Source organism: Phyllostomus discolor, chromosome 12 (genome assembly GCF_004126475.2).
Source record: "Phyllostomus discolor isolate MPI-MPIP mPhyDis1 chromosome 12, mPhyDis1.pri.v3, whole genome shotgun sequence".
NCBI lineage: Eukaryota > Metazoa > Chordata > Mammalia > Chiroptera > Phyllostomidae > Phyllostomus > Phyllostomus discolor.
In genome coordinates, this window is record NC_040914.2 from 9304637 (window position 1) to 9315920 (window position 11284).

General features: G+C 59.2%; 2 protein-coding genes across 2 annotated transcripts in view; both read right to left on the reverse strand.

The window, feature by feature from the left end:
* LOC118497666 (carcinoembryonic antigen-related cell adhesion molecule 21-like) overlaps nt 1-11284 on the reverse strand; it is an 834765-nt gene that overhangs the window by 623015 nt on the left and 200466 nt on the right. The window lies entirely within an intron of this gene.
* Nucleotides 1-11284, reverse strand: part of LOC118497667 (carcinoembryonic antigen-related cell adhesion molecule 1-like) — a 746496-nt gene that overhangs the window by 617820 nt on the left and 117392 nt on the right. The window lies entirely within an intron of this gene.

Consider the following 11284-nt stretch of genomic DNA (forward strand, 5'->3'; position numbering starts at 1 on the left):
AGTGGATTGAGCACCGGCGGTGAACCAAAAGGACACCAGTTCAATTCCCAGTCAGGGCACATGCCTGGGTTGCAGGCCAGGTCCCCAGTGGGGTACACTTGAGAGGCAACCACACATTGATGTTTCTCTCCCTCTCTTTCTCCTTCCCTTCCCCTCTATCTAAAAATAAATAAAATCTGTTTTTTAAAAAGGAAGAGACTGAGTCTGGGGAGCCAGATGTCTAGTTTGGGGGCATCTTAAGTTTAGATTGAGTCTGAGTTTGGGGGTTGAGTTTCGGTTCCATTTCCTAGTTTGTATTGAGAATGGGTCACATGCTGAGGTTACAGCAGCTGAAGGCTCATTTGACTACAGCATGGGTGATTCATCTTGGGGTCCTGAAGTATAGGGCTCAGGGAGGAAGGTATAGTTTAGGTGCCTCATCTTGGATGACTGAATCTGCGGTGCCTATTTGGGGAGTGACTTGTGGAATCAATGGCACTGATTTGGGGATGACTGAGTTAAGGCCCATTTCCCTTATCCTGCCAGTGTCTAAGGCTGGAGGTTTGAGGTCGGTAGTGCTGGGACCCAGAATCTTCATTTTGGGTTGTCTGGGCCTGGGTTGGGGGTTTCTATTCGTGTGAGCTGGGGTGACCCCGCTCAAGGTAAAGGTCACATCCTAGAGATCTCAGGTCTACTTGGGAGTTTCTGAGGAAGGGTGGGGGTTCGCGTGCTTGGTTTGTGGGTATCGACACACCCTCTAGCGGAACCGGAGACTGGGGCCCATAAGTGCTAAACCTGCGCCGCTCCCAGCCTCGGGCCCCTCCGCTGCTCGATCGTGCATTTCCGGAGTTTCGGGACGGGGGGTGGGGGTCACACTCCTGGAACACGTGGTTCTGGTGGGGCTGAGGGGGCCAGGGCGGGGTGCGAGCGGGGGCATTCTGGCGCAGAGCCTGGCTCACCCCCGGGGCCGGCTGTGGCGGGGGTTCCCGCGGGAAGCAGAGCGCGGCGGGGCCGCTGCCGGCGGGAGGGCGAGCGCCGGAGTGACAGGAGAGGAAGAAAAATGGGCCGAGAAATCAGAGTGGACGCGCGGGGGGCGCGAGTCCGGGAGCGGGCGGCTGCGGCGACGGGCGGGGGCCGCGCCTGGGCCTCGAGGGACGCTGCCCGCGCCTCCCCGGCCCGCGCCCCGGCGGCCGGGCCGCCGATCCGACCCTCGGCCCTAATTCCAATCCGCGCCCGGCCGAGCTGCAGCCCACACCCCTGCCTCCCGCACTCCCGGCCCCCTTGCGGGCCGTCTAAGCCCCCGCCCGAGGGCCTCTCCCTCCCGGGAGTTCTATTTACTTTCCCGGGCCGGCCCCTCCCCGCAGCGCTCCCCCGCCCGCTGGCTACGGCACGGCCCTCGAGCGAAACTCTGCCTCCACCGCCCGACCCCTACCCTCCGCGCTCCAGGCCGCCCCCCTAGCCCACCTCGGCCCCGCACCCCAACTCCCCGCTCTGAGCCCACCCCCAGGGCCCCACCCCCGCCCCACCCCCATCCCTTTCTAAGGTTCGAAGCGGAAATGGGGCGCCGCGGCGGCGGGGGAGGGGTGGGGCGGGGGCGGCGGCCAATGGAGCGGGAAGCAGGACAAATGAGGCCCGGCCCGCGCGGCCGACAGGCCCCTCCATCTTCCCATTAGCGCCTAATGGCCCCCCCGCTGCCTCCTGATGAAGATTTATCGGCCCCGGAACTCCCGCCCCCCCTCCGCCCCTGGGCCTCCCCTCGCCCGCCCGGCCTCCGCGGCCCCGCCGCCGGGACACCTGATGAAGCCGTCAGCGGGGCGGGAGGGGCGGCGGGAGCCCGACCCGAGACGGCCGAGACACAGACGCCATGAGACACAGACGCTGCGCCGACCCAGACAAAGTTCCGGGACGCGGAGTTAGAGACCTGGGAGGCAGTTGAGGGACGGGTGCGACCAGCGGCCAGGGAGCCCCCGACGGCTCCCTGGGCCCGAGAGCCCGAGAAGGGAGCGTGGGGGGGGGGGGGCTCCGGCCACCGCGCGAGCCACGCAAGGTCTTACGAGGTCTGCGGGGGGTCCAGAAACCGGGGTCCGAGAGAGAAGCGGTCTCGGGACCCGAACTCTGGGTTCTGAGAGAGGAGAAAGTTGGGGGCCTGGACTCCTTGGTCCTAGGAGGCAGAGGGGGCTGAGAGCCTGGCATTGGGGGGGCTGGGTTGGGAGCTCCCTGATTGATTTCTGTTTACGGCTGTCCCCGCGGGCGGAAGAGCGAATCGCGCCCCATCCATCAACAGGCTCGCAGCCTCCCTAATAAAAACATTTTACTCCTAAATGATCTCGAACTAATTAACTCAAAGTGTTAATTAAAGTTTGCGCAGACAGCATTGTCATCAGGCAGGGCGGTGGATCCATCTTCCTGAGAGAGAGACAGGGTTTGGGGGGGCATGTGGAGAAGAAGAGAGTTCCCCACCCCCCTCCCGCGCTGATCCCTGTCTATGCAGAGTCCAGCGCCCCTGCAGCTCCCCGGCGCTCTGCGTCTCTGTCTCTCCTCTCCGAGGTTTTCTCTGTTGCTCTCTACCTGCCTGTGTCTCTAGGTTGGTCTCCGTCTCTGAGTTTCTACCTCTGTCTCTGCCTCTTAATTGTCTCTTAAAGGAACATTTTCCCCCCAGGTTGCTGCCACCTTCCCTTCACGTGGCGCCTTTATCCCTGTGTCTGTGTGACCTGGGATCATGTGTGTGAACTCGTGTGTGTGTGTGTCAGAGTTTGTGTCTGCACAAATGTGTTTCAATCCAGGGATATGTGTGGACACAGGCATGTGTGAGCCCAGGGGTATATGTGTGACCAGTGTCAACAGACAGGCCTTAGGACTCTAGCATTGTGTCCCCAAGACGGGGAGAACCTCTGAGGGTCCCTGCAGACAGGGCCGGGGTTTCATTCCCGTCTCCCTCTAGTACAGGCAGGTAGGAGCAGGTCTGCAGCTATAGCAGGTTAAGTGAGTGACCAAGTGTGAACTCAGGCGAACTCAAGCACAGGTGCGTGTGCAGACCCTACCTCTGCCTCATAAGACCTCCTCCTCCCCAGCCCCACCCAGCTCATCCCCCCTCCCCGCTCTTGAGAATCGGCAGGCAGCTGGTGGGGCATGGGAGCTGAGGCCAGGACAGGCCACCAGGCCATGGGCATCTGTGGGGTGGCTGGCTGGGCGGCCCCGGTGTGAGCTCATACATCAGGGCTGACAGGCTCCGAAAGCCCCGGAATTAAAACCTAAATCGAATATTGATCACTCGCTCTGGCTCCGGCCGTGGCGCCCACTGCTGCCCCCCCCCCCCAGCTCCTGCTCGCGCTCCCTGCTCCCCTGCTCCCAGGCGTCACCACCGTCCTGTCTTTCTTTTTTGCCTCCTCTGTGCCTTGCTTCTCCCCACCCTGACCCTGCTTTTTTCTGGCGACTTTTCTCTGGCCCCAGCAGGTGCCCTCTCAGTCAGAGAGGAATAAAAACCCAGAGACAGCCGCAGAGACCCAGGGCTGCGCAAAACAGACCCAGACATGAAACAGTTAAAGCAGACCAGTGTCAGACTCAGAGCAAGCAACACAAGGACACAAACCCAGACAGACAGACAGACACAACACACAGGCACCCATAGATGAACACACAGGAAGTCACACATAGTCACACCCTGAAAGTTGCACAAATACTACACACAGAATGTACAAAGAGAAAGTTACATTGAACACATGAGCCGACAGACAGATCTCCACATGCCCATAGAGTAACAGCCACACACAGATCAATCACATAGGCATGGGGTCAGTGACACACAGAGCGCAGGCAGAGTCAGTCACAAAAGTCACAGCACAGGCAGAGTGAGACAGAAGTATAGTCATTCATGCAAGACAGACACACTGAGCTCTGCTGTGACAGAGAACACACACACGCAACCCTGTCCCCCCACTTCCACTCATACTGACATAAGGGGCCACCTCCCTCTGACTCACAGCCCCGATGGCACCCGCACCGCTGGATCCAGACACCAGGAAGACCCCCTGCACAGGGCGGATGCTCTCAGACCTCCATCTCCCCGCCCCAAACCCACTGAGAAGCACCCCTCCATGCCCCAAGGTCTTGAGCCCCATGGAAGGGAGCTAGAGAGGTGGGTCCCAGAGGGGGCAAAAAGGGATCCCCACCACAGAGGGGCAGAGACAGGGCCAAGGTCATGCTGCCCAAACTGGTCCAGGGATCTGGGGTGCTAGTTTCTGAGAACACCTCCACAGGTGGGATGGAGGCCAGATACCAGGAAGAACTTCCTTGGACCATGAGGGCTGCGGCCCCACCGAGTGGGCAGGGGTGCTGCCCCCACCCCACCCCCACCCTATGGCTTCCAGGCTGGGGTGGGTGGTAGTGGAGGCGGGCGGTGGCGGCTGCCGGGGAGAAGATGAATCTTTCATGAGTGATTTGCGGCCGCCTCTTCTCGTCCCGTGTTGTTTAATGTTTCAATTTGGGCGAAAGCAAAACATTCAATCAGGCGGATTAAGTGCGTAATGCGTCTCATCGCTCAATCTGTCGCCTCCGCCGGGCAGCCCGCCTGGTGGGGGGGATAGAAGGGGGTGGGGTGGCGGGCAGAGACCCCAGCCGGGGGAGCCCCCCATCCCCAGCTCCACTCCTAAACTGTGCCTCTGGAAAACTGTCAGCGGGGAACCCTGGCCAGGCCAGTCTCCCTCAGTCCTGCGTCCAGCCTCACCCCACATACCACTTTCTGCTCCATCCCAGGGAGTCCGCTTGCCTTTTGGGGCCTGGCTCTCTGGACCCCTCTGCCCACCTGCCTCACTCGCTGTATGCTGACCTTTTTCTTGTCTTTTTGGGTGTGTCACCTGTTTCTTTCTCTCTGTATATCTGTCTCTCTGACCATCTCACTGTGTCTGCCTATCCCTCCTGCATCTCTCTGCCTGCTCCCCAGGTCTCCTCCTCTTCTTCATGTCTCCCTCTCCTCCCTTCTTTAGATCCGTCTGCCATCCCCCCGCCACACTGTCCTTCTGTCCACAGGGTTCCTGTCTCTCTCTCCTACTGACTCTACCTGAGTCTTCTCACCAGCCCAGACTCTCTCTGTCCAACAACAGCATCCCTGTCACCCTCACTCTCTGCCTACTATCTGCGGGGACCCCCTCTGTCCACCATCTTCCCCTGTCCCTCTCTGATTTGGTCCCTATCTCCATGTCCTTTCCCTCTCTACCACTCTCTCAACCAGAGTCTCAACCAGGGTCTCAATCTTCTGCCTGCCTATTTCTATGTCCCCTATTCATCTCTGTCCCTATATGTGTCCACCTGTCACTGTGTCCATATCTCTCTGTGTGTCTCTGTCTCTGCTGCCAATGGGGTCTGTCCCCTCTGCCTTCCCTTCCCTGGGTTCCTTGACTTGTCAACTGGCCCAATCTCCGTGTCCACTAGGGGGCAGCAGGTACAGGTTTTTCAGGTGGGTCAGTGGACTGGATGGCTGAGGAGCTTCCCAGCCAGCCCTATCGTGTGTCTGCAGACCATCCTGTTCATGGGTGTCTGTCCAACCAGTCCCCTCCCCTCCCAGACCAGGAGTCTGGGTCCCCAGCCCTCCTCCCTCAGACCCAGGAGTCCAGGTCCCCAGCCACCTTCTTGCTTAGAATCCAGGGGACCTATCCTCCAGCCCCTCTTTCCTCTCCTCCAGGCAGCCTGTGACCTGCCCTGGGATAAATAGAGATTTCAGCTGGGGATGTGACAGGCACTAACCAGAAATGTTGTCGCCACTGCCTGCTGCCGAGACCCATGGGGCTGCAAGGCCAGGACCCACAGCGTGTGCTCAGTCAGGAGCCAGGACACACACAGATGGGCTCCCAGGGCTGTCGTGTGCAAGGTCACACACAGCAGGGATCACACACATGCCCCCCCAAACACTGCCATCACCCCTTAGAGATGCTCAAAGACACACAACACACGCTCACACTCTGCCTCTGCCAGCCCTGCAGTCTGCACCTGGACACACACACTCCCCCCAGTCAGAGGGACTTTGGGGGACAGCGCAGGCGGGCAGGAGGCTCTCCCCAGACCCCCACCTCTATGTGTGCCCTCAGCCCAGGACCCTCTGGATGTGCCGCTGCCCTGGGAGCCCTGGCTCACCCGCCCTCTGCCCCCTCCCGTTCTGTTCTGTCCTCCCCGATCCTCTCATCTCTGTTGTGCAGATCCCCTCAGTGTCTCCTCAGCTCCCCAAGTTCCTCCTTCCCTGTCTCCCACTTTCAGTGTCTCTCCCTCTGCCTTTCTCTTCCCCTGAATCTGCCCATTTTTTTTGCACCCTCTGGCAAGTCTCTGACATCTGGGTTTCTCTGTGAGGCACATGCTGTTTGTCTCTCTCGGCGCCCCCATCCTGTCTCTCTGTCTCTGAGTCTCTTTCCAAACGTCTCTGTTTTCCTCCCCCTGCCATAACTCTAAGCGTTAGCGTGTCTAAGTTTCTCTCTGTGTGTCTCCCTGTCTCTGCACATCTCTGTCTCCTGCTGCCCCCATCTCTCCCGGCCTCTCTACTCACTCTGTGTCCCTCTCTCTGTCTCTGTCTCTCTGTCCATCCATCTCTCTCTCCTCCCAGCCCCTCCCTGCCTCCCCCTCGCTCCCTCTCTGTCTCACTCTTCGCCTCTCTCTTTTCTCTCTCAAGTGTTTTCAATTTTATTCTGAGTGGAATTAACTACCCCTGATGTCAAATTGCCGCCGAAATCGATAATAATATCTTTACAAAAGAGGATATTCTTCTCTCGGAGAACGGCCTCTGAAAAATGGAAAATTTAGTCGAAATTGATTCATTACTTGACACTTTATAGAACGGCTGCGTATTGATCGCACCTGTCATGTCCCATCTCCCCTAATCGAAGCTGAAGGCCGGCTCCGATGCCTGCTATTTTTCATAATTCCACCGCAGCCGACAGCTCCACAAACACCGCGCTCGCCCGGCCTCCGCCTCCCGCTCTGGCCGCCGCCGCGCGCGCCCTCGGCCTGGCCCCGGCCTCGCGGGCCTCTCCTGCACCGCCGTCCCTCCTGCGTCCATCTGTCCGCCAATTCCCTGAACGTCCTCTATCTGTTCCCCCTCCCACGTGGCTGCCCTCCCCTGCAGTCTGTCTTCTCCGCCCAAACCCCAAGCCCTAAGCTTGTTGGTCTTTTTCATGCCCCCCCCCTCCACGTCAGTCCACCAGTTTTCTCAACAACCCACCGCCCTTGTCCGTCTGTCTGACTCACAGCCCACGCGCCCCACCTCCGCACGTATTCCCGGGCTGGCTGCCTTCCCCTGCTTTGCGGCGGTCTGTGTGGTTGTCTGTCTGTCCTCCCCGCCACCGGCCAAGCCACCCATCCCCATTCTTTACCCTCCCACCACCTTCGAGGGGGGTGATGGGAATGGTGGGTGGGGGAGGGGTGGGAATGCAGTCTGCGATACCCCGCCCCTCCCCCACCGCGGACGGGACTTCCCCTGGCTCTGCATTTCCTCAGCGCTCCCCAGTACCCTGGGTGTAGCCCCGCCCAGCTCCAGCGCCGAGCCCCTGCCTTCCTGCCACCCCCCTAGGAAGCTGCCTCTCCCTCTCCCTGAACCCCTCTCTAAAGCTTCTTCCCTCCACTCTCCCTGCTCTCCTTACCGTCCTCCTCCTCCCTCCCTACCTCCCCGTTCCTCCGCAAGCCCCAGAGCGCCCAAGTCAGACCGCGGCCCTGCCCTCAGGGAGCTTTGAGCCAGGGACTGCTCCCACTCCCCGTGGGCTGGGGGTGTCAGACTGTGCTAGAAGAGGTGCTGAGAGCCTGGGGTGGGGGGTAGGTAGGATGGACTCTGCCTGTTGCTGGCGTTAGGTGGGAGGTAGCCTCGAGAGTCTGATATGAGTGTGGCGTGGGGTGGGGTGTACCCAGCACGACAGTACTGCCCAATAGCTAGAAAGGCAGCTTGGCCCTAGGGGCTCTGATCCCCCTTCCAGCACTATCCAGCTCTGTAACAGTGGACAAGTGACTTCTAGGCCTCAGTTTCTTCGTCGGTAAAATAGGGCAACACTAATAGCACCTGCTTTGCAGGGGTGTTGTCCTGAGAATGAAATGAGTTCGCCTGTGTATAGAGTTTGGGCTGGTGTCTGGTCCAGTGCAAATAGCATGGACATGTTCAATGTCATGGTTGTTCTAATTGTGCCCAGGAACTGTTCAGTCCCGCCCCCCTGCCCCAGCTCTTGTGACCTTGTGGCTCGGGGGGGGGGGGGGCGTGCGGGGAGTGGGTTGTAAGGATGCATTCCTGGGTAAAGGGGTCAGCTCACACCCATCCTGGTTTCACTCTCTGGTGTTCAGTGCAATCTAAATGGGGAGTTAGTCCTCACAGAGGGGTCCTCGCACTGCGTGGGGGTTTATAAAGAGTCTAATGGTGGTTACAGACTCCAGAGGTGTCCTGGCTCCTTTGTGGGTAATAAATTTATCCCTTGGGTGTTAAAGGCTGGTGAGGGTGTGCTTGCCTTCTCCCTCTCTCTCTCCCTCTCTCTCTCTCTCCTTCCCTCCCTCCCCCTTCCAGGGGGCATTAAACATCCTGAGGGTGTTCTCTCCCAGGGGGGTCTTAACTACAGTTGTCTGCTACTGCAGCCTCCCTGGGGATATTAACTACAGCTTAATGGTCCCCCTCCTGTGAGAGGCTTTCTCCAGTCAAGTGGGTGTTGGCGATACCGCTAATGAGTGAGTACACAACCTCGGTGGGTGGCACACCCTCCTCAGGAAATGCTGTGTAGCAGGAACTCTCACTTGTACCGGGCACCTTCTAGGTGCGCTCAGGGCACGGCGCGCTCCAGTGTCCTCTTTCTCGTGAATCCTCCCAACCACCTGGGGTGCAGAGAGGGAACGAAGAAGGGCCCAGAATGCACAGCTCAAAAGACATTACAGGAATCAGGAAGACGTCTTGGGAGGGGTTGTTCCAAGCAGTCACATGGGGGTTTTACATGTGTCTGTTGGCCTGTCATCCAGCCCAGCAGGTCCTGGCCACCAAAGGCGTCGGGGCCTTCCCTGGGTGGGGGCTCCCATACCCCCACTGGGCATTGTAAGCCCCCCACAAGTGCTGTCTATAGTCTAACAAGTGTTCCTGACACTCTGGGATGGTTTCATCTCTCCTAAAGGTGGAGCTTAGAGGTCAAGAGTGTGAGAGCCCTCTTTGCTGATGCTCTGGGCTGTCCCATGGGTGTCACTAACTTTCTGAGGACGTTCTGTTTGCTGGAAGGGTGTTGTGTACACTGTAATAAGAGGTTTCTTCCCCGAGAGCGTTCTATCTTACTGAAGGCTGCTACCTGCGGTCCATCAGGCTCTTTCTGCTCAGGTGTTCTTCTCTCCACAGGTGTCCTTTTGCACATTTCTTGGTCATCCAATCCATTCCCATTGGTGTTGTAACTCTCTTGAAGGGTGCCATAGCCACCTGGAGGGTGTTTCCTCTCTCCCAAAGGGCCTCGTGTGGAGGTGAGGAGTCCTACCCCACAGAGGCCGCTTCAGAACCCCCTCCTTGGAATTCAGAGCCACCCACCACCAATGTGCTGGAAGAGTGTTCTCCCTCCACAGCCTGGTGGGTGCCACAGACACTCGAGGAGCATGAGTGTCTAGCTGGCGAGCCGTCTTCAAGGATGCAGCGTGCAGTCAGGTTTGCTGTGGATGCCAGAGGACCATGGTCCTCCCCAGGGGTCTCTGATACCAACTCATGCTGGGGTGGAGACACCCAGTGTGGGGACTTCTTGCTGGCTCCCTGACAGAGTGCTGTTCCAGGTGGAGGCAGTGAGGGAATTCTCATTTTCTAGCAGAATGTTCAGTATTTTGAATATGATTAAATCAAAGTAGTGATGCTCCAAGCAAGTGTGTGTTTACCTGGTGCTTGGAACCCTGCCAACTACGCTCACTGTCCTGCTGCTTAACCCTCCAGCAATTCTAGGAGGGAGTCCTCATTATTGCTCCATTTTACAGATGCAGAAACTGAGGCTGGGGGTGCCTAGTGACTTGCCCCAGTGAGCAGTGAGCAGTGGTGAAGCTGGAGCCTGCTGAAGCCCCCTCCATTCCTGGTGTCCGGCAGAGCTGTCCTGGCTATGGCATAGCCACCATGTCCAGTCAGGGACTGTCGTCTTGCCCCAGACCCTTCCCCTCCTGAGACAGATGATTTTAGGGGCAGCTGCTGAAAATGTGGCTTTGGGGCTTGGAGGGCAGGGGAACCTGACCTGGGAATGAGAGAGTAAGGGTGGGAGGGAAGTGAGGAGAGGGAGAGGGGGAAGGGCTAAAGGGAAAGCACCAGGGAGGGGATGGGAAGGGCTGATAACAAGGGCAGGGGTTAGTGGGGGGGGGGGGGGGGCGCCAGGGGCTGCTCTTCTCAGGGCTGGAGACCAGGGGATGTTTACTTATTTCAGTGGGAGCAGATCTGTGGGCCCTTCCCTGTCACTGCAGGTGTGGGCCTGTGCTCCTGGGACTGTGTGGGCGTTGGAAGGAGGCCTTCAGGGTGCCTGCCTGAGTTCCCCGGTCTGTGTGTCAGTGAAAGCTTTGTGTGCCAGGGGTGGGGGTGTAGCTGTGTGTCCCCATGGGTCTTGTGTGTACATGTGTCCAGTTTGTAGGTCAGGGTGGGTCAGTGTGTACAGGCTGTGTGTGCATCTCTTTGTGTACATACTTCTCTGCGTGTGTGTTCCTGAGTAGGGCCGAGTGTCCATGTGCCCACTAGGCAGTCCTGTGTGAGAATGTTTGCACTGTCGGTGTCGCTGTATCCGTGTGTCCTTATGTCCATGTGTCTGCTGTCCATGCTGTGTGTGTGTGTCCAGATCCAATTTGGCATGTCCAGCAGGGGTTCTGGCCTCCACCTCACGCCTGGCCCGTGTGTCCAAGGGCGTCCTCCTCGGGAGGGGAGGGGCGGGGCAGGAACGGGAGGGGGTCCCTCCACCTCTCCACCCACCCCCGCCCCCACCCCCACTCTCTCAGTCCCGGGATCGAACCTTATTTAGAGTCGCGATTCGACATCTGTTTTCAAATTTGATCAGCTCTGAACTTTATTTTCCGAGTTTGAGGAAAATTATATTCCATCGATCGTGCTCCCGCCCCCTCCCCCGCACCGCCCGCCGCCGCCGCCTCCATATATCTGCGCGCCGAGCCGGGCCGGGCGGCCGCGAGGGCGGGAGGCGCGAGGCGCGTGGAGGAACGGAGGAGGAGGAGGAGGAAGAACAGGAGGAGGAGGGGCAGGAGGCCGACCCCCGGCGCCCTCGGTCTGGCCCCGTGCCCTGCTCGCCCCGGCGCCGCCCGCCCGGAGCTCCGTCCCCAGCTTCCCGCGTCTCTGTTTCGTGTCTCTCTGCGT